Here is a 22,978-nt window from a genome sequence, read left to right as displayed (position 1 = left end):
TGATTTAGAAAATCTGTACAAAAATTAATTTACAGATCTGACATTGGGATCTTTATGCATGAAATATGATGAAAATTATGTAAAAACACCAACAGACACCATTTTAAGACATACATATCAATATGTTATATATCGCTTTGATTTAAATATGTCTTAAAAATAAGTTATGTGAAATCAAACCTAAAATACCATTGTATTTGTAGAAAAGTTGCATTAAACGTTTTTATGGCTTTCAAATAATGTCAAGATTTATGATATGCTAGAATTTTTCCGTGTGGGCACCCTGTGTAATGCCAATGGTGTTTTCAATCGAATTGGTTTAATACTCATACCTCAATCAAAAATAATTAGTTTTCTAAGAGAAGAGTAGCCTGTTTCTGATTATTGTCATGCTTTTACTGCAGAAAATTATTAAATGGTCATAATAACACGATATAGAATAAGTTTCTAATAGTGGTAGCACTGTGTGTTGCATGTTACCCCACATCAGGGGTCGACTTAAAAATGCATATTTTTCGTCTCTCCTGATTCCAGAAAACCAGATACTGATAAAATTGATACCGCGTGGTATTCTTTACGTAGCGATTAGGGTACTAGATGGTTTTTGTCTCATCTGAATCCTCAATTTTTTCATCCATATAGCTTTGAAGTTAAAAAATGTTGCAAGTTACCCCGTTTGACGTTTTTTTTCAGTTTTTATGCCCAAATTTGAGATAATTTAGTATTACAATATATTTACAATATGAATGATTTAGCAACTTTGGACGTACAGTATCGGACATATAAAATGCACCAAAGCCGTTTTCCCATATAAAATGGTCAACTTCAGAGAGCTATATCTCAGTAGTTTCTCAACCGATTCTTCTCATTTTGTCTGTGACGAACTACAAATTACCTCAATTTTTGATAACTATTCAAAAATGCACCAAGACAAAAAGTGAAGTATCAGACAAACTATGCGTCGTATCCTTTCGGTGGCTTCAGCGCATTTGCTCCTTAGGGATGGTACACAAATTATGTCACGCTAAATTTCAACTTTTTTGACCACCTCCCCCCCCCATTGTCAAGTTTTTTGTATGAGTCCTCCGAAATTTTTGTAAGGCTTGTCACGCTTGGTTTGACCCCCTCCCCCTCGGAACGTGACGTAATTTGTGCATGACCCCTTATCGCGCAACGAACAAATGCGCTGAAGACACCAAGATGCTACGACACGTAGTTTTTCTGCTACATCACTTTGTGCCTTGGTGTATTTTTTATGTCAAAATTCAACCTATCTGTAACTTTTGAATCAATAGTTCATACAGGGGCCTTCCTTAGCCGAGTGGTTAGAGTCCGCGGCTACAAAGCAAAGCCATGCTGAAGGTGTCCGGGTTCGATTCTCGGTCGGTCCAGTATCTTTTCGTGATGGAAATTTCCTTGGCTTTATTGGGCATATCGTACCTGCCACACGATATACGAATGCGAAAATGGCAACTTTGGCAAAGAAAGCTCTCAGTTAATAACTGTGGAAGTGCTCATAAGAACACTAAGCTGAGAAGCCGGCTCTGTCCCAGTGGGGACGTTGATGCCAAGAAGAAGAAGAAGAAAATGAAGAAGTTTTCATACATCTTTTACATTAGTTTTTGAAAATTGAGGAAATTTGTAGTTCATCAGAGGAAAAATGAAAAGAATCGGTTAAGAAACGGCAGAGATATTTATATCTGAACTTGACCATATTTTATGGAAAAACCAAAGCATGATATGTCCGATACTGTAGGTAAGATAAAAGGGGTTTGAAAATGTTTTTTTGTATACGCTGGTTAAAAAATTGTTTTTCTTCTTAAGACCCCTATTGCTCCTAGAAATAATTTCTGGCCACGCCACTGCATCATATAAATAAAACAATGAAAAGAGATAATAAATATTTAAGTCCTTTTATCGCAGATTTTAATTTTTCTTTTAGTGATTCGATTATCCGGAGGATTCGATTATCCGGAGTGAAAAAAAATCATTACTCCGGATAATCGAGTCCGACATGTACTACTGTTTCTCGTATTTCTTGAAATTTATCTTTGTTCATCGTTTGAACAATTTCAATCCAGGCTACAAATCGGCTACAACATTTCAAAAGGGCGAAGCTGCTTTTGCAAACAGCATTTGTTCACTTCGCTGTGGAGCGTTGTCCAGCTTACTCATGCACTCCCCGGCACTTTTAGAAAGATAAAGCTATCTTTTTTTCCAATCCGATTCCTTCTGCGGGTCAAAATAAACAAATTTGAGAGCTTAAGATTTTTGTTAGTTTGATCACTATCACACTTTAAACAAGTTACCGACTTCGGTAATATGTTAACCGATATCTCAACAGTTCACCGTTCAGTAATCGTTCGGTAAACGAGAAGATTTCCGATCGGTCTGTAAATTGCATTTTTGAGCACAGCTGTCTAATTTACCGATTTGTACGGTAGCTCTTTACCGATATGGCAGCGTAAGTCTAGCAAAAAGGATTCAAAACTTCACATCAATTTGTCCATTTAATCCAATTGCAAAGTATATGTAATGTTTAGCTTTTCGGTAGTTGTCAAAAAGTCTGTTTGAGTGTGTATGGAGGCCACCATAGCGTACATACATTTTCAATGATTTCTCCAGATTCATCCATTCAGAAGTCCTTTTTGGAAGATGTCCAGAGATTTCTGAGGGAATTTTCCTGATGATTCCTTCATGAATATTAGAGTGGTTCAAAAAATTGTTTTTGCTCATTCGATTCTAGATCAAATTCTGAGTGTCCTTCCAATATTTTAGCTCATTTGGATGAAAACTGTTACTGCACAAGCCGTTCAAAGTTTGTATGAGAATTACTATGGAAAAAGCAAGAAATTCATTGATTCTTTCTCAGTGTTCGCCCACGTTCTCTTGAGGGTTAGAGATACGCTGATACTGTTAGATACATTCATCAGCTACAACTTTGCCGAAGACCGGTTTCAAATCGGACGAGGTTTAGACAAAAATAGAATAGTAAATGCAAATCACTTTTACTCATAATAATTATGTTTCAGATAATAAGATCACTGTTTTGGTCCAATCATGATTGCCAACCAAATTATAAGTAACAGCTAAAATTCAGTAAAGCGAAACTTCAAACTCTCTTTTCTATATCTGTCTTATATTCCTCTTTAAGATTAAGTGGTAAGAATGAACAAGTCTGTCAAACTAGGTTAACTATCGATTAATTTGTTGATCTTCTGAAGTGGTGATGTTGGCAGCATCCATCCCGAGTTCGGTCGCCTCCGCTGTGAAGTGAATGATATAGTCAGTGAAATGAATGAAACTGATGGCAATGCCACCGGGTGGCCTACTTTCCGATCTCTTTCACTGTCGTCGCGTTTCGAGAAAATAAAATACGACCGGAATGAAACGGAGGGGAAAAAAATACGCGTGACGGTGTGAATTATTTAGCCTGTATCACATGCCGGATTGTAAATTCCCAAGCCAATTAACTAGCGAGCGTCGCGGTCCAATCTCCAGCAAATTTGCACCACGTGATTTGCGCAAGGCTTGGAAAACAATGGGTGTTTTATGTAGGTGAAGAAAGAAACCAAAGTGCACCAGAAATTACCGATAATTTGAAGGTGCATACAAATTATATGGAGCTTTTACAGTCAGTTTTTTGGTTTTGTCGCGTTATTTGAATATTCTTCGAAAGAGGTATTATTAGTATCGTCTGTGACGGTACTGCATCGAACACGATTAGCAACATTCAAGATGCTTGTTCTCCAATCTGAACGCTTTTGTGCAAAAGTTCTGACAAACCTTCAATATTATAAGTATATTGTTCAAGATAGGGCAATAAGCCTATAGAAAAATTTTTGTACCAAAAATAAATAATGGTTATTCCGCTCACTTTATTTATATTTTCCTCAAAATGTAGTTTTTTAACATTTTTGAGTATTATTGAAATGATAACAAAATTTATAAAGAAAAAAATATATCAACACAATCAACAAAGCTTAACGAAAATGACATTTTTGCGTGTCTCAAGGATCAAACTTGGGTAGATTTGGGTTGCTCAAGGTAGATTTGGGGTTGCTATATCTGGTGCCGTTCCAGCACGTCACATTTTTTTTTGCTACAGGTTGCCAAAGTTGTATAAAACACTGGTTTATTGATGTTTACATGAACTTTGAAGTATGATTTATCAAACTATTTTGTGATCTAATCCACTAAGCATGCAATATATGACTTCAACTTTCATTTCAGATATAATTTACGATTAAATTTAGATTAAATCGATTTTTCCAACATGCTTGTAGTCTCCATACAAAATTTTTCGTTTCTCTTATATGGCAAAATACAATAATTTTCGAAACCATCAAAAAATAACTTCTGAGCATCGGAAGTATTATGAACTTTGTTTATAATAAGTGTTATACACATGAAGTTTGAATTATGTGACGGATTAAGCGAATAAATTGACATACTAGCTGGCAAACTTGCATGTAAGTTGGCTGAAATAGTCAAATTTTGCATTTTCAACCGTCAATATCCCAAAAACTGGACGTGCTATAATATTGTTGAAAAACGGCAATGGAATAATATGGTAAATATCGGTATTTTAGTGCTTGAGACAAAAACGTGTTCCACAGTGTTATGTTTACTTTAATCTTAAACCACCAAAAAACGCATAAAAAGGCAGTTGACTTATTCCGCGCCAAATCGTATTCCGAGCTGGTAGCATCTTCACAGATTTCATTGAAATTTTCTTGATAAGTTGATAGTCCAGGAAAATATTGGAAAATTTAGTTAGCCAAGCTCTAACTTTTTTTCCAATATTTATGTGGACTTTCTTTTGGAAAGGGTCAAACTTTGTTTACACGATTTATTTCCAAACTAGTTGTCCCGGCAAACTTCGTCTTGCCATCAAGTAATCTGTTGAAAAACGTTATAAAACTTTTCAAGCAAACTGACAGTTCCGTTCACACCCGCTTTTTCACTTTCCCGGTGAATATCCTGAGGTTTTTATACACACAAACACGTCGGAGCACTTCAAGAACATAACTCTGAGAGAATTTGCAAAATCCGATAGCCTTTTCTCAAGCCATTTCGTGACATACAAACACCATTCTATTTTTCTTTATATAGATTATGTAATCGAAAAATGTGAACTCCTACAAAAAAGTGTTGTATGGATTTGAAAAAAAATACTGAAAAAATCTCATTTGTGGCCTACACTGAAAAAAAAACATGATTTTCAAAATTTTGCCATTATTGTGGGCTTTGTGGCTGTCCGGTTAGTGTCGTCAGGCAGTCAAGCGCATCGTGTCATGGGGTATACATAGGTTTGATTCCTGCTTCAGCCGTTGAAACTTTTGGTCAAGAATGTTTCTCGACTGTGCCACGGGAGCATGCTTGTCCGTTGTCTAGTGTTAAGTTACAGTCTGTGCAGCTAAATTGCTGAAGACGGTGTCCGTGTCTTTTTATTATCGAGAATTCTTAATAAAAAGTACTCATGACGCGTTTCTAGCAAAAAATGAATATGACACATTGTCGAATATATTGTTTCTTAATTGTTTTGTCTAGTACTCAGAGCAAATGTGATAATGTGATATTTTGTTGACTTTATTTGTGTGAATTTTAACTCATCCGGTTAGTTCTTCACTCAGATGATAAAATGTGTGTGAAAAAACATGTTTTTTAATATTTTAATTATCGGATATCGGTTCGATATCGAAAATTTTATATCCGATATATCACCGAGACCGATATTGAAGAAAATATTTTAAAATTATATATTATATTTTTGTACATTGGCTTGCAATCAACCTGTCAAGAGTCATCCAATGATTGGAAGTAAATTTTCCAAATTCTTTAGAAAAAAAGTTCATAATTTTTAAAGAAATTTAGTGAGGTCATAAACATTGTTGTTAGATTTGCGTCAATTTTGTGCTAATATAGTGCTGTTGTACAACTGACATATCATATATTAGCTGTATAATAGCCCTATAAGCTCAGAAAGGCGAATTACCGGGCTAGTGGTTACTTGGGTGTTTCTCCCATTTTTGAAGTATGTGATGCATTTTAGCAACCCTTGAAGGCTTGAAGGCAAACCGCACCATTAGGACATACGTCCTAATATAGTGGTAGTTTGTTTATTGGGATCTGTAACTTTAAAAGTTTTGAAAGGACGTTTAGATTATTTCAAACGATTTTTTGGAAATGCATCATCCATAATTATTGGCATAATTTCACAATAAAAGACAAAATTCCATACATCCTATTTTGATACACTGCAACGAAAGTCAATGATTGAAAACATTTGAACATTCCTCAACTTCCACTGGCTAATGCTGAAAGAATACCGCAATCGAAATCAACCGAAGTCCACCGTAGCAAAATGTTATGTCTTGCAGATTGCTACTTACACTTTTCTCCGCCAATACCGGGAAACGAAAGCCAGACTGCGCTGGTTGAAATGGAAATGAAAAACCCCATAATGTCGAGACAGCGTGAGGTCCCTCAACCCCCTGTCCGATAATGGTGATGACGAAGTTGGCGTCGAGCCGGTATAAGCTACACGGATTGCAGTTCATTGTTGTTGATGCTGAGAGGTCATAGTAGGCATGGGCAAATATGGAAAGAGGAGAAATGAATCATGCTTTAACAGAAACGTTTTATCTCAGTGTACATAGGTTTCAAATCAATCAGATTTACAATTAACAGCATAAAAATAAACCTGAGAAAAACTTTTTCAAAATTAAGGTTTTCGGTTACTAAGCGATGATATTATATGATATGTTTTTGTGAAAATTGATCTAAAAGTAGAATGGCATTGAAAAAACGTTGTAATTGCGAAAAAATGATTAGAGTGACGAAACGGCAATCGGATAATCGAGTCCTACCTGTACCTGAATAATACATGTTGGTTTTTCATATAAAACTGAAATTTTTAATGATATATTTGTTTAATACCTCCAGCAGTCCTCAATAGCTATTGAATACCAAAATGAAGTATTTTTAATTGCTTTAAACATTTTTTTTTTCAATACCATTATAATACCAAAATGAGGTATTGACACTGGACAATGCCTAATAATGGTATGATACCAAAATATGGTATGCATGAGTTATTGCGAGTTATTTTTTCCTCCTCGGGCCTCTGATCACATTTTCTTTGAAGACACACTGACTTGATTGGACGCTATCGTATACAATTTTTGTTTCAAAAATCGTCAGATTTTTTTTTTAACGAAACAATGTTCTACAATATGATTCGTATGATCATAGAACGTCGAAGACATAAAGACTTTTGTCGTTTTTTTTTTAATGACGCATTATTTTAACATCGTTGTGTGAACAACTCGATCTTATGTCGTTTTTGAGAAAAAAAAAACCTGATTATTTTCGCTGTACGTCGGCCGACGTAAAACAACCCAGTGAACTTTCATTCAGGTTTCCGCACTTTAAAAAATTACTGCGAATTTTGGTAGTGATATATGCGTCATAATTCAAATCAAATTGGAAATGCTGTAGAGTGTAGGCACAACCGCCTTACAATCAAAGCAAAACTGTCTTACTAGCAAAGCTGGTAGCGAGTCATATTTTAGTGGCTTGGTCCCTATTTTCGACTAAAAAGTCATTATTTGCTACAAAAAGTCACTAAAGTATATTTTTTACGCAAATAGACACTGTAAAGTCATTATTCTAGGGATCTGATATAATCCGATAATCTGGATTACATTCTAAAACAACAAACATTCTTTTCGACCATGGTGCACGACGCAAAAAGTCAAAACAGAAAACGATCAGTTCGCCATAGTCAGTACGTATTACAGGTCTGCCGAATGGATTAATAGCAAAAGTTCTAAAGTAATCTTAGACATAAAGCCATAGGGGCCCCTCCGAATGTCTTCTGAAAACATCACAATAATACTGTTTCACAAAGTCTAGAAGCTTCTCTGAAAATCATACAGAATATTATTCAACGAATTCGCCAATAACTCCTCCAAGAATTACACCCACAGTTTGTCTAAGGATTTAGTAAGAAATTCAGAGAGAAAAAAATTCTGAACTTTTATAAAAATTCTAACAAATGACCAGAAAGGTCTTTCTGCTTCAAAATTCTAAATTCTGACAAAGATTTCACCGGGAATTATAGTCCACGATTTTTTTTTAGTCCGTCAAACACTCTTCTACAATTTTTATCGCAAATTTTTCCTTAAATTCTTCAGTAATTTGTCTAAACATGCCAAAAATCATTTTTGTCAATATCATTCATAAGTTATTTTTCTCATGTATGAAAAATTAGAAGAGTTTGAATTTGCAGAAAATCTGTTCCCACTATTCCTAATTATCTTCAAAAACTGTAGCGGATGCCGAGCTCATGTTCGCTTCTTTGAAAAGTAAGGAGTAAAACATGTATTTAATGTATTATCTTTTAAACACAATTTTCAGCGTCATAATGTCAGACATACTGTAAATCGGTTATTTAATTTCTAAGAAGGTGCTATTGAATCCATTATAGCCCAGCAAACTTTTGCAAAAATTCCAAACAAAATTAGCTTGAAAATGATTAGTTTCCTCTGCAACTTCCTTTATTGAGCTTTGAAGAATGAGTTTTCACTATCATATCATAAGTTTCATTATAAGTTTCTGGATCATAAGTTTGTATTTACATTACATTACTAACGTGTTTTGAACATTTTTCAAACATTTTCAGTAGTAATTTCCATATAAACGTTCATCGTCTTTTGGTGATTTAATCACCACCGAAAAAGCTGAAACATTCACAGAACACAATTTTTGTGGTAAGGTTTGTAAGGAAGATATGGAAGCTGTGTTATCAAATATTATTGAATTTTGAGCTGCCCTTACGCTCATATGTGTACATCATTGATATCTATTGTGCGATTATACTCCACTAAGAACAAATACCTTTCTGTATTGATAAATTATGATTAAGGATTAAACATCATCATCCCACTGCAAAATTTCTAGTATTTAGAGTTGACGTTTTCCACAATAATTGCGAGTTTAGTCTTAAATATCGCCCAAGATATAACCTCCAATACCTTCCCTTATTTGAATTATGTGGCGCTCTGATCGTTGCGCAAGTTTCTCGCTTAAAAGTCTATACGTGGATAAATTTCCCATAGCATCGGCAAGCGCAGGAATGCTCACCCTGGGGGCTGTGAAAGCTAGTGACACGAGCGCCATTCGTGATGCTGCTTAATCAAGAAGAAAACTAAAGGCCAAATTGCATAGGACAGACAACAGAAGCGCCACGGGAAAATGAAACTCATTGTAATTTCTTTTTTTATTTGCCTTTTTCCCTGCCATAGCTTCGGAAGCATTCCGTTATAGAGTATATTTCACCATTTACAATAATTTATTCATATGCATGCAAACTCCGAACGTAGAAAGTTCTTATTATCGTTATGACTTCGATGCGCGGGAGATGCTGTTGCACCTTCAGCCCGAGGAAGGTTCGTCACCTTTACACCGTTGCAGTTTTCTGTTGATAGCTTTTGGTTAATGCCTTCTTATGTCGTTAGTATTTGCGTGTAACAGGTTCAAATACATGTCAGCAAAGTGTTTGAAATTTAATATCCAGACGTTACTGTTAGTGATACATGGTCGGGGTTCTGCTAAACCGCACCAAGTGCCATTTTTTCCTAAATTGAGTTTTTTACACCAGAGGACTCATATAACCATAACCTTTCTACCATAAAAATATCGAGTCATTTGAATAGGCCCTTGTAATCTTAGATCACAATTTTTCTCTGGAAGAAAATGTAGAACTGTAATTTTATTCAGCCTGAGTGAACCATAAACCAACGCACGCCATCAGAGGGAATTCGTTTTTCTAATATAAAGCATGATTTTTTCAATTTTCCTCTATATCCTTACAATTCATCCATTCTAAGCAACTCATAGAAACAGAAGCCAGTGATATTGGGCAGCAATTGATTAATTTAAATTAAATATTGCTTCGGTACCGTTTATCTAGTTTCTTTGAAATTTTATCCAGCCACACCGCACCAAGTACTGTTTTTCTAAAAATCACATTTTGACATGATGTAAAGACATTGACATGAAATAAATACTTGCATTTGCTTGTTATATAATGTATTAATTGATTCACACAGGAGCTGTAATGAAATAAGGATTTAATCTCATGTAATACTGTATGAACAACTAAGGTGGACTTGATGCGCTTTAGCTGTTCAGAAAATAGCGATATTGCCATCAAACCCCGTCAGACAGAGTGCGCTTGACTTGTTTCAAGTTTATCATCCCTCATTCAAGAAGTGAAGATAACATAGCGTTAGCGAACTAGATTACCACTCAGAAGACACAAGTTCGAATCCCCATGAATTTTTTTTCTGTAGTTCTATTCGATGGTAATGGAAATCAATCAACTTTTAGATTCTGTGATTATTTTAACATCGGCAGGTTAATGTACAGTAGAAATGATGGCCATTTCTGGTGTAGACTTCACGCTTTGAACTGTAACTGTGAACTTGTTCAGCAAAAGTGCATCAAATGGGAGCAACTTGGTGCGCTTTGGCAGAGCAAATTCATGGTTTTCTACGATCATCACCATTTTGAACACATTACTGTTGTCTTGTTAGAATCTATGTATGAACGAAGGCGTGAGGACCTTGGATCAATACATATTAATAAGTTTTATGAAAATGGATAACTCGCTTATTCAAAGATATATTATGGAAAGCGTAAGAGAGCCGTTGCATTAATTGTCCACATAGATACACAACGCAACAACATTTCCAGACCTTTGAATAACAACGAATTCTTCCCAATCATAGTACATAAGCACTTGTGACATGGATTCGAACATGCATAGTGATGATAACCATCATTTGACTTCAATTTTACTCGTGTTGTTGAAAACTATGAAACACATCCAACCATACCGAACCAAGAACCATATTTTTTTATTTTTGTTCAGCCAGAGTGAACTGAGTGCACCATATGTTTAAATAAAATCCAATTACATTGATAATTTATGATGATTTACTTGTATGTTTCATCTCGGGTTACTTATTGGACACAGTTAATCGCATGTAAGCGATAAAAAATTTAAATTAATAGTCCGCGATCAACTAGTACACTATATGAATTGAAAGTAAAATATCTCAGAATAAAGTTTTTGGCACTTGGTGCGGTTTAGCAGAACCCCGACCACATTATGTGTGCTTTTGAGTATAATATCTTGCAGGTGCACATGTGTTCCATGGGTTATGAATTTCTGTACACTAAAAAAATAAAATTTTGTTCTAAGAAAGGACAACTTTGGCAATATCCTACTCCCTCTTTCTGGAAATACGTCTCAACGTGCATATAGTCTGCTTCTCAGCTTAGTATTCTTATGAGTAGATTTGATAGATATTAACACAGATCTTTCTAAACAAATGACGATTTTTAAGCATGTGTATATCCTGTACCCTGGGAGTCGAGCAGCTTTTCAATTTGAAAAGATCTCCTACCAGTAGGCTTAGAGTAATGCGGGGCAAAGGTTTATACCTAACTTGTCTCATAAGATGTCTATTGAACTGAAAACATTTACAATCATTATTAAAAGTCAAATGCTAACTTTTGCCCCATTACCCCATAGTGAGGGCAAAAGTTCGAAACGGCAAGGTTAAGACTTGCAAATTGTATGAGGTAGCTCTTTTTGAACTCACTTACTTTCCCTGACCACGAAACGTCAAAAAGAAATAGACATTTCATCCCTAAAGAGACATAGGCTGTTTTTCAACCCCTTAAAAAATCAGTTTCAATTCACTGTCATAACGCATTTTTATTGGTTTGCTTTTAAAATATAGTGCGCACATTTTTCCCACGGCAGCTACGAACTTTTGCCCAAAGCCGAGGTAAGAACTAAAACATCTCCTACTAAATGTACTAGTTTTTTTTCGCCAAATCAAATGCTTCCTACAATCTTCAAAGAATTACTAGAGTTTCTTAGATTTTTTTTAATTTTTATTATCAAAAATTCTTATTGAACGTGTTTTTAATATTAGATCAAAACGATTCAAAACAAAACTTTATTTATAACTTTGTATTAATTTGATGAAATTGCGTGTGTTTAAAACTAACTGTGAATAGTCAGTGTTTCTGTCTCGTGTGCTGAAAAATATTCACTGCCCTGAATTACTCTACCACTTGTTCCTTGGGATGATATGTCCTTGTTTTTGGTCATGTGTCCTCTCAACCTCCTTTAGGCTAAAAATGTCCTACTAATTAAAATAGTCGAATATTCACTTTAGGTTGTAGGGCATTTCCCAGAAAGTCAAACCCCAGAACGACATTCCCCAGAATGGGTCATTCCCCAGGAATCCATTCCCCATAATGCCATTCCCCGTTTTTGTTCATTTTCAAGATACGAAAAAATAAATACCTTTTGGTTTATTCAGTTTTTCTTTTGAATTTTCGTTCAAAATGATTTGCCTTAATTGATCCAACAAATATTAGTTTGTCAATTCACTATTATGGATCCTAAGCAAACAAAAAATCTGAGTTGAGTCCAAAAATACCGTTTAAAAGTTGAGTGTTTGCGTTTCTTGTCTCATTTTAGTCTAGATTTATGCAATGCCTCGAATGCTGTCTTGTAATCCATTGTCAGCTTTGCATTAGATAGTTCGTTTCAGTTTTTATTTTGTTCAATAATTCTTTATTCATTAATTTTATACTTATGACATGACACACTGATAGTATACATACTATGGTATAATTATATTGAAATTAGTTTCATACTGATAATTGTCTTCAATCAGGTATCAGGTATCAGAAGGCCGGCTCTAAAGGCACGTTCCCCACCAGTTGAGAGATTTGTACCATCGCCATATTTGAGCCTATTTCATCATCTACCCGATGGGAGAGGAAAGGGAAGGGAAAGATGGGAGGAAATAGGAATGGAGTCCCTTGAAGAGGGAAGATCGCATAAGCGAAATGAGAGTACGTAGCTTCATACCACAATGGGTTCGAACAGCGCCCTTAAAAGGGCACTGCAAAACGCATGAGCGTAAAGAGAGCCTGTAGCTCATTACCACAGTGGGTTAAGAATAGCAGAATGTCCTGAAGATTCAGGCTTCTGAATTCAATTTCACTTAATATGTGTTTACCAAGTAATTGGAATCGCATTTGCGAAAAAACTGGACAGTCACATATCAGGTGATACGAAGTTCCATAATCGGAGTCACAACTATCACACACAAATGAGTCAGCACGCTGAATATTTGCCATGTGATAGTTGAGTCGACAGTGGCCTGTCAACGCTCTGACCAAGAGACTGCAATTCTGCTTTGACAGATTTGTTAAATACTTCGCCACCCTTGGAGATGGCTCAGTAATATACAATTTTGTTTGACGACACGACTCCAAATTATTCCAATATTGCTTGTGCTGAGTTGCCGCCCAAGAGTTTATCTGAAGCTTCACCCAGCACTTTGAAATTGGAATAGTCGGCTCAGGGCCGATGAAGTCATGCGATGCTCCATTGCGAGCTAGCTCATCAGCTAATTCTTTTCCAGCGATGGAAGAATGGCCAGGTACCCATACAAGGTTTACAGAGTTGACTGAATTCAGTTTCTCAATTTGAGTTCGACATGCGATAACAAGCTTCGACCTTGAGTTGGCCGAAGCGAGAGCTCTTATAGCAGTCTGACTATCTGAACAGAAGTACTTTACCCATTACGCGCTGTTGAAGTGCTGATTGCACCCCACACATAAGAGCAAATATTTCCGCCTGAAAAACGGTGCAGTTTCTACCAAGTGAGTAAATCTGATTCAGCCTTAGCTCACGAGAATATACTCCTGCACCAGCTCTACCTTCAAGAAGGGTGCCATCAGTGTAACATACTATATTGTTTGACATACTTCTTTCCAAGTAGCCAGACGTCCACTCTTCCCGTGAAGGGAATTGTGTGGTAAATATCCTGTAAGGAAAGTGACAAGCAATTGTGAGATCACTTGGAGCAAGGGCCATTTTGTCCCAATTCACCAAAAGTGGAAACAACGAAGTGTGTGTAGATCTACGATTCACTGGATTTTTCTCCATTAGATCCAGTACCCATAAACGGTAAGAGCAAGAAAGTGCTTCTTGTTTAAGATAATATGTGTAGTGGCGCAACGTCGAAAATGGCCTCAAGCGCTGCTGTGGGAGTTGTAGGGAACGCACCAGACATCGCCATCAAGCACATCTTTTGGAAATGGCCCAATTTTGATTGGATTGTTCTCACTTCGCCCTTTTGCCACCACACAAAACATCCATATGCCAGTATTGGTCGAACAATTGTTGTGTAAATCCCTTTGATATATTTGGGTATATTAGGCCATGCAAGTTTTTTTTGACTCTGAAATCAATGTGAGGTGTCCATGAAAGTTTAGAATCTAGAATGACTCCGACATACTTTACTTGATCAGTCACATTAATCTTAGTACCAAAAAGACGTAAAGGTCGAATTCCATCGCGGTTTCGTCTTTCCGTAAAAAGAACAATAGATGTTTTATTCGGGTTAACCGAAAGGCCATATTGGCGACACCAACTCTCGACTACCTGAAGAGCAGTTTGCATCCGGTCGAATAAGGTGCTTATGCACATACCAACTGTCAGAGCTAGATAGTCGTCGACAAATCCATAAGTTGGAAAACCGCAATTATTGAGTTGCCTCAATAGCGTATCTGCTACGAGATTCCACAAAAGTGGAGACAAGACTCCCACTTGGGGGCATCCGCACAAACACTCAATTTTCGAATCGCTGCTTGATGCAATGTCGAGAAGAGATGTCGGTTTTTGAGCATTTGATGAATCCAATTGGTAATCATTGTAGGTAGCCCATGGTTTCGTGCGGCTTCCAATATGGCATCGAAAGACACGTTATCAAAGGCACCCTCAATATCCAAGAAAACACCCAAGCAGGATTGCTTCTGAGCGAATGCTTTCTCGATATCGTATACAACTTTGTGTAAAAGAGGCATAGTGGACTTTCCAGATTGGTAAGCCTGTTGATTCACATGAAGAGGCATATTTGCCAAATAAACATCACGGATGTGATGATCGATAATGCGTTCCAGACATTTCAGAAGAAAAGGGTCAGACTGATTGGTCTAAAACTCTTCGCTTCTTCATACGACGCACGTCCTCCTTTCGGGATAAACTTTACAGTAATATCACGTCAGGATCTGGGAATGTACCCGGTAGTAAAACTGCTTACAAGTAGCTTTTTTTTAAATATGTTTGATAAACTCAAATCCCTTTTGGAGCAGAACAGGATAAATCCCATTCGCTCCTGGAGATTTGAAAGGAGGGAAACTATTAAGTCTATTGAATCGATTCAGTAGTTTCCATAATGTAGGATGTTGTAGTATCAACGGCATCATCCAGATCACTTGGATTTTCAATGGACGGAGAGCTGAGCTGCCCCCGATGATGTGATGAGCATTGGCATCACTGCCCACAATCAACGGAAGGCCTTTTGTTACGCAGTGTACGACAACTCGTTTGAAGTCATCCGTTGGGGATGGTTCATCATGTGGTAAATATACCGAACAATAGACGTATTTCCTGTTGAGGTCACCAACAGAAACATTGATTGTGACAGCACATACATCTTTGGTAGTTAACTCAGAAATGAGTGTAGCAACGATTGCTTTATTAACGAGCACGCATGCATGGGGCATGGAGCGCGAGTTTGCCATTTCAAGTTTGCTGAAATTAGCAAAAAGTGGGGTCCACAAGGTTAGAAGATAGATAGATAGATAGAAGTTCCCTCTACGAAAGTAGGGTTCTTGAACTAGCGCCACTTGGGCTGCACCATTTTGCATGAGTCTGCAAAGATTGATCGTTGCTGTTCTTTTATGCTGAAGATTGATCTGAGCTAACCTAACCGTAGCCACTACCCAAACTAGGCAGGATAAAGCTATTTGCAATCTCAGCAAGAAAAAGACCAGCAACGAAAAAAACAGATCGGTATCTATTTAAAGTCGCCAAAGGCGAAAGAGCACAGAATACACTGTGTAAAACGCATAATGCGAATCCATGTAGGTGATAATTTAAATTAAATGTCAACATATTCATAATCCCACCCTTATCAAGCCTCAGGATAGAGACTGAAGAAGGGCAGCCGATTATCTCGGAGAAACACAAGGTCACCGGCACGATTGCTCCGGGTAGCACAGGAAGGACTCAATACTGTGGAGGGCGTCCTGGTACCCCACAGGCTCCGTTAGAGGTTATGTTTTATTTAGACCCCCCTAACCATTCATTTCTAGGCACGGTACGCATCACACCATAAATTTGGGGTCACCTGTGAGGTGGAATTTTACCACCGGAACAGGCAGTCCATAGTGTTAATTCTTAGCCAGTTGAAACAACCGCTACCGACACTACGCGGCTATCTAGGCTGCTCGGGGAAAGGAGGTTAATATTGATGATTAACTCCTGACGTGCCCAAACAGCTGGTAGTATATGTACTATCTGACAGAGACTCGCTAAGAGGAAAAATATCAACGTCATATGCAGCCCAGATTCCCCTCTCACGAAACGTTAAATGCAGCCCACCGTTTTTATGGCTGAAAAAGTGAAAAGTATTGTGTTCAAAGTAAACTGTTATTAAAACCCTCAGTCGGCGGAGCAGTTTTTTCCAAAGTTGATGATAAATCTAAGCAGAAGATTAATTATTTCAAATGTATGCTACGTTTGCTGGCATGAAATTTCATTCAAACGGCTATTTATAATTCGATGTGTTGCAAACTCAATCATATTTTGCTGAGAGGTTCATGTGAGGATTTGAACAGCATGCGCATAATTGGTATAAACATAAAGTGGAATAAGAAAAAAAACTCAGCAATCACAGAAAAAGAAGACTGTCTTCGCGAGTCTCGTCTCAGCGTACTATGGTACAATTATCTTGAAATTAGTTTCATACTGATAATTGTCTTCAATCAAGTCATCATAGGAATAATTTTCTTAGCAACTTGAACCATGGAAAATATACTTGATATCTGTCAAAGGTATTGCACAATATTCAGCCTGCAAATATCTTATATAGAACATTCTTCTCCTTGAAATGCTTTGAGAATCGCATTTGTATTTTATATATGTCGTTGTGTGTACCGAAAACCACTAGGGGTGTACAAAAACCACTGGGGTGCCTTGAAAAAAAAAATACCACATAGACAGTCCCTAATGTACTCTGACGCACTAACCAAAATCGTAGGCAGAAAACGCTATTCTTACATACGTTATACCATGTTTTATTATTAAATGTGGTCCAAGCTGTGGGAAAAATTTAGTATTTTGTTGTTTTCATAGATTATTCTGTCTTCTTTAAAAAAAATGCTTGTTCTTTATATTCTGAATACAAAACTTGTTTTGATGCTTTCATAGCATATTCTCCCTTCTTTTGAACATTGACTGTTCTTCCTAGGTTTATTGTCTTTGTCTTATTAGTAATAATAGAACCGAATTACACAAGAGAAGTCAGTTTCTCTTTTATAAAGTTCTTTAAAAGATTTCAACAAAACGTAGAGGCTTCAAAATATAAAAGTTTGTAGGGTGGCCCATATTGACCAGACTACAAAAATCTTGAGTTACATCCTCTAAATTTGTTTAGCTTTTGGAGGTCCAAGAAGCTACTGTAAAAATTTGAGCGGATGGATTCCTCTAAGGCAGCGTCCATTTAAGGAAGGGTTCTAAGAGAACTTTAAGGAGGGGCTTAACGAGTTTGAGTTGATGGATTCCACTCTAAATTTCAGAGTAGATTCTGGGGATCCAAATGAACCAATTTGGGTGTAAATAACTAGAGATTTTTCAAGTTGATTTTTTCCGTATAAGAATGGACATTATTATCATCATGTATTAGTTCCAGTTCAATGCTGTTTTAGGGGACGCATAGTAGGCCAACATCGTCTGGATGGGTCGAAAACTAATGCTAGGTTGAAAATTGGTGCTCTTCCCCTATACTATCAGTGTTCATCTACCTGGATTTTAGCAATCCTAGTATCTGGGGAATGGCTTTCTGGGGCACGTCCTATTCTGGGGAACGTCCTATTCTGGGGAATGTCATTCTGGGATATGGGTTTCTGGGAAATGTCGTACAATCTTCCCCAGAATGAGACATTCCCCAGAAATCCATTCCCCAGAAAACAATTCCCCAGAATAGGACATTCCCCAGAATCGTTTTTATACATTTTTAAAGAGCGGGAAGAAATAAATTTGGTTTTATTTAGTGTTTTGTCGTGGAAAAAAAAACTACTTACCGAGTTGATTCGAATTCCCAGACGCTTCGAATCCCAGACATCGACATCAATTCACCAAAATATTATTTCGTCAAAATCATCTTTATGGATCTCAAGTGAATACAAGTAGAGACTAAAAAAGCTTTTAAATGACGAGTGTTTGCTTCCTTTGTCTCAGGCAAACCATCTAAGGGGCCGCTCATAAACCATATATGAGGGTGGGAAGGTTTTTGCCAAATACTACGGCCCATATAAATTTCAAATCGTTTGAGTGGACAAAAGATCACGCAGAGGGATTGAGGAGTTCTTGAAAATTAAAAATATATTCATGGCTAGACCCGATCAAAATCTGAAGGGGAAATACTGTTTAACATTTTTCCCCAAATTTCACCGACAGCGATTTCCCCAAATAATCCGTTTCCTTGAAAAGCGATGCAGTTTAAACAGGTACAAGAATATACTTTAGGGACTGGGTGCTGAACTAGCAAGAATGATAAGCAATCAAAAGAATAAAATTTGATAGATTATAAGGTCATTCTAGACTAAACACATCTTGCCAAAAATGCCGAGGACGGTGAAACTCGGAAGAATCACCTATCAAGTAAAGAAGGGTGCATATTAGATGACCGGTTCGTTCACCACCTTGAAACACAAAAAGCTATGACAATTATGAGAGATAAAATTTTCTGGAGAAACTGACGTTCGGGGAAACGACATTCTGGGAAAAAGTACCAAAACTGTTTAAGATAAGCTGCTCTTACATATGTCATACTATGTTTAATTATCAAACTTGACCCAATTTGAAAAAATATTTGTTTTGTTTTCATAGTTATTATTATTCTTTTGAAATTGACTGTTCTTTCTTATTGATTTTTTTTTTCAAAATGTTTTTTGTATTAGTATAATACTCTTTAAATTCACTAAATAAATTGATGGAATTAATTTTTTTCTAAGAAAGTGTGACAGTGCATGTATTAGGTATTGGAAAAGCGTGACAGAGGGGTGAGGGGGGGTCTAGAAATCCTGAAAAACGATGGACGTCATATTTGGATCTTCCTTTATTGCAAGAAAAGCTGTACTTACACAGGGAACCAACAGACACTACTCGGGATCAGTAGCATTGGAAATCGGAAAAGTTTGGGTAAAGGATTCGTTTTGGTTAACGGTAAATATATAATTTGAAATGAATGCGCCTAACCGGATTCGCGATATTACTCGATAAAAGCATTGAACGTCGAACAAGTGTTCGTCGCTCGCCCCACAGGAGCAGATCAAAGGATCAAACACTACTAAGGCGGCATCCACAAATTACGTAACGCTCAAGGGGGGGGGGGGGTAGGCCCAAGCGTTACGACTCATAAACAATTTTTAAAATTTCCATACAAAAGCGTTACGGAGGGGGGAGGGGGTCAAAAATTTCCAATTTTAGCGTACCGTAATAAATGGATGCCGGCTAACGCAAAACGCGATTCTATTCTACCGTGGTACGCGAACGACGCGCGACATTTTTGATCCTGCCCTCGTCGCCCGCCCCCCGCAGGAGCAAGCTTCTTCTTTCTGGCGTTATGTCCCAACTGGGACAAAGCTTGCTTCTCAGATTAGTGTTCTTATGAGCACTTCCACAGTTATTAACTGAAAGCTTTCTTTGTCGATTGACCATTTTTGCATGTGTATATCGTGTGGCAAGTATAAAGATACTCTATGCCTTGGGAATCAAGAAAATTTCCTTTTCGAAAAGATCCTCGACCAGCGGGATTCGAACCCACGACCCTCAGCATGGTAATGCTGAATAGCTGCACGTCTACCGCTACGGCTAACTGGGCCCCTCAGGAGCAAGCAACCAGGTCGAAAGATCAAATACTATTTATTATTTACCATTTACCTAGATTTTAATAGCCCAAAAATCTCTTATAATTTTTTTTCTGGGCAATGTCCCATTCTGGTGAATGTCATTCTGAGGAATGTCATTCTGGGGAATGGGTTTCTGGGAAATGTCGTACAATCCCGTGAGTCAGTTGTGGATGTTAGTGTAATGTGGCCCATATATTACGCATAATACCAGATTTTATATTATATATTTTTAACAGCTCTAAGGTTCTTCAAGTCTCGATAATTTCTTTAATCAGAAACAAAATTTTGAAAACTAAAAGGTTTTAAGTTCTGAGAATCTCTGAGGACGTTATCCAAATTCGGGAGACCCCGGAGACAGGTTTTGATCTTATATTTGCTGGGGGATTTTTATTTTTATTTGTTTTGTTCAACCTTTCAGAAAATTTCCGAATTTCCTAGATTCCATATATTTGACTTTACTGAGTTATATTAGGCCATGAGATTATCAAGCTCTATGAGCTTCAGATGCTCGATTTTGTTTTCTCTAAAATATTTAGGTGTAATAAAATAAGGATATTTTTAAGAGTTTCTTCAAAACAGCTATGCCTTGTGGCCCACGTGTGACCCGCATATAAATTAGGCTGACGATCCCTGGTCTAAAGTTCTTTTTGAAGCGCTTGTATATCTTTTTTTCTGGACTACTATACACAATTTTTGAGTGAAACTTTTCATGTATTTTTTTTTGTTATGGAAAGCATCAACAATGAAAAAAAAACCGCAAGACAAATGCCGCAGGGTAATTCTTTGAAGTAAGTTTTTTTTTCACAGTAATTCAATAGTTATAACGAAATAAAAAATGAACAAATATTGATGATGAAATATAATGCAGAGTTACTTTAGCGTCTAACACAAACTAACCTGATGTGCAAATGCTTGATTAGAACTAAAATATTTTAAATATATGTTATTACAATATCGAAAACTGTTTACGAATTTTATTGAACTTTCATAAAAATGACTTTTAGACGCCACACAGTCTGTTTTTGCTTCGCAAAAGTAAAAATGAAAATCATTGGAGTGTCTCACCAGCGACCACCCACGTCTTTCTGAATAACACCCACCTTTTAAAGTAAGTCTGGAGCAGAACAGTTAGCTGGCCACATTCTCGTTGAATGATCTAATTCTTTCATTCTCATTTCACTCGGAGTATAGATGAATCCAAAGAAACGAACCCCTCTTATACGCCTACCGGGCCCACTCTTTGTGTTCTGTTTTGTTTAGTATCTTTTTCTGTTTACTTTTCCCGCCTTGTTTTGCATCTCATTATATGAAGCCTTCTTATTCCAGTGACCTATATATTTGAAGTTGGAGATTTTTTGTTTTCGAAAGCTGAAGCATATCATAAACACAGACAAGCCGACATCGTCATCATCGTTTACCACCGTCCCCGTCTTTGGTCGTGTGCTTTACACAGTTCTTTAACCGTCTTCCCAGATAATGCCCGTTTCAAGGTGCCCAGCCGCGCACCGCCCTAACTCGATCAGGGATCATTCAAATATTAAGCAGCAGAAATGTAGAAACTTTGATTTTTTGTATAGACCGCAACACTGCGGTTGTATTGTTGGTAGAACCTCCTCTCCCCTATATTTACAACTTATTGCGCACTTTTTCAGTTATCTTAAAGCTTCCTTTTCCAGTAGACCATTTTGCATGAAAACCCTACAAATGTTGTATTAAATCGTTTCACGTACAATAAATGATTCTTGTGCAGTATTTGTGATTATTTTTCTATTCGAGCCCGCCACCATAAACGTGGTCTTGCTGAATAACTGTGCGTTTACCAAAACGGTTACGTAATTTATGAACGGTGTCATCATTTATATAGGCTGTACCGAACAGCGAGATGAAATCGGTCGAATTGGCCCGTACGAGCAGCTGCAGTGGACTTGTTATACGCAAGAGTTTGAAGCGTGCCGAGGATGGATGTGCGTGTAAATTCATAGAAAGGTGCATATAATCTTGCAAGTGGCTAGACGAGATTAGCAGATTCAAATTGATTTTATACCGTTCATAATTGGATCAAGTGTAAAAATGAGAAAACGAGTCAGGAAATGCAAGATAAAACCTTTTTGTGTTTGTTAAGCACATCTGTTACTTAAATAGGCATATATTAGAAGTGATTTCTTTTTTATTTCCCCTTTCGCTATATATTACGTAGATGTTGGATAATCGAATATATGGTTAATCCATCAATTATGGACTATTATCACATAACCACGAAATTATTCAATTCTTCGTAACGAACTTGCAATGCCGATTGATTCCAACTAAGAATTTAAGTTTTATAAATTATTTCTAATAAGTTTCAAACTAACGTGCATAAAACCATTGTTGAGGCACAGCTTAGAAAAAAAAATTGGTTTTTATTTCGGGACAAGTTCAACTTGCTCTTGACAACTGAACAATACCTAATTATGGTATGATACCAACATATGCTACGCATAAGTTATTGCGAATTAATCTTTCCTCCTCGGGTATGATTGACATTTCCCGAATCAGACATCATCGTATTTAAAATGTGACACAAATTCACGTCATTTGGCTCGCTTGCATCCAAAAGACGTAAAATCACATGATTTTTTCGGAGTGTGTATAATGTTGCCACTATATCATGGAATTTTAAGAAAAACGCTATACGGGTTAAGAATCTCTGAAGGTATTCTGGGAAATCTTCATTGAAAAATAAACGGTACTTCTGCTGACAAGACCCTTGGCAAAAACCTTTCAATTTTTGTAACATTTTTTTGAAAGATTCTCTATAAGATCCATTAGAGATCATTTATGAAACCTTTGAATGATTGCTTGACTACAAGAATTCTCCCAGTCATTTATCATGCTGCAATTATTAAATAAG

General features: G+C 36.8%; 1 protein-coding gene across 1 annotated transcript in view; it reads left to right on the top strand.

Moving 5' to 3' along the window:
* Positions 1-22,978, top strand: part of LOC5577266 — a 93,735-nt gene that overhangs the window by 33,467 nt on the left and 37,290 nt on the right. The gene's annotated exons all lie outside the window — the stretch shown is intronic.

The sequence above is a fragment of the Aedes aegypti genome, chromosome 2, assembly GCF_002204515.2.
Source record: "Aedes aegypti strain LVP_AGWG chromosome 2, AaegL5.0 Primary Assembly, whole genome shotgun sequence".
In the NCBI taxonomy this organism is placed as follows: Eukaryota; Metazoa; Arthropoda; class Insecta; order Diptera; family Culicidae; genus Aedes; species Aedes aegypti.
The sequence above is the reverse complement of the archived record's forward strand: the minus strand, read 5'-3'. Positions and strand labels throughout refer to the sequence as shown.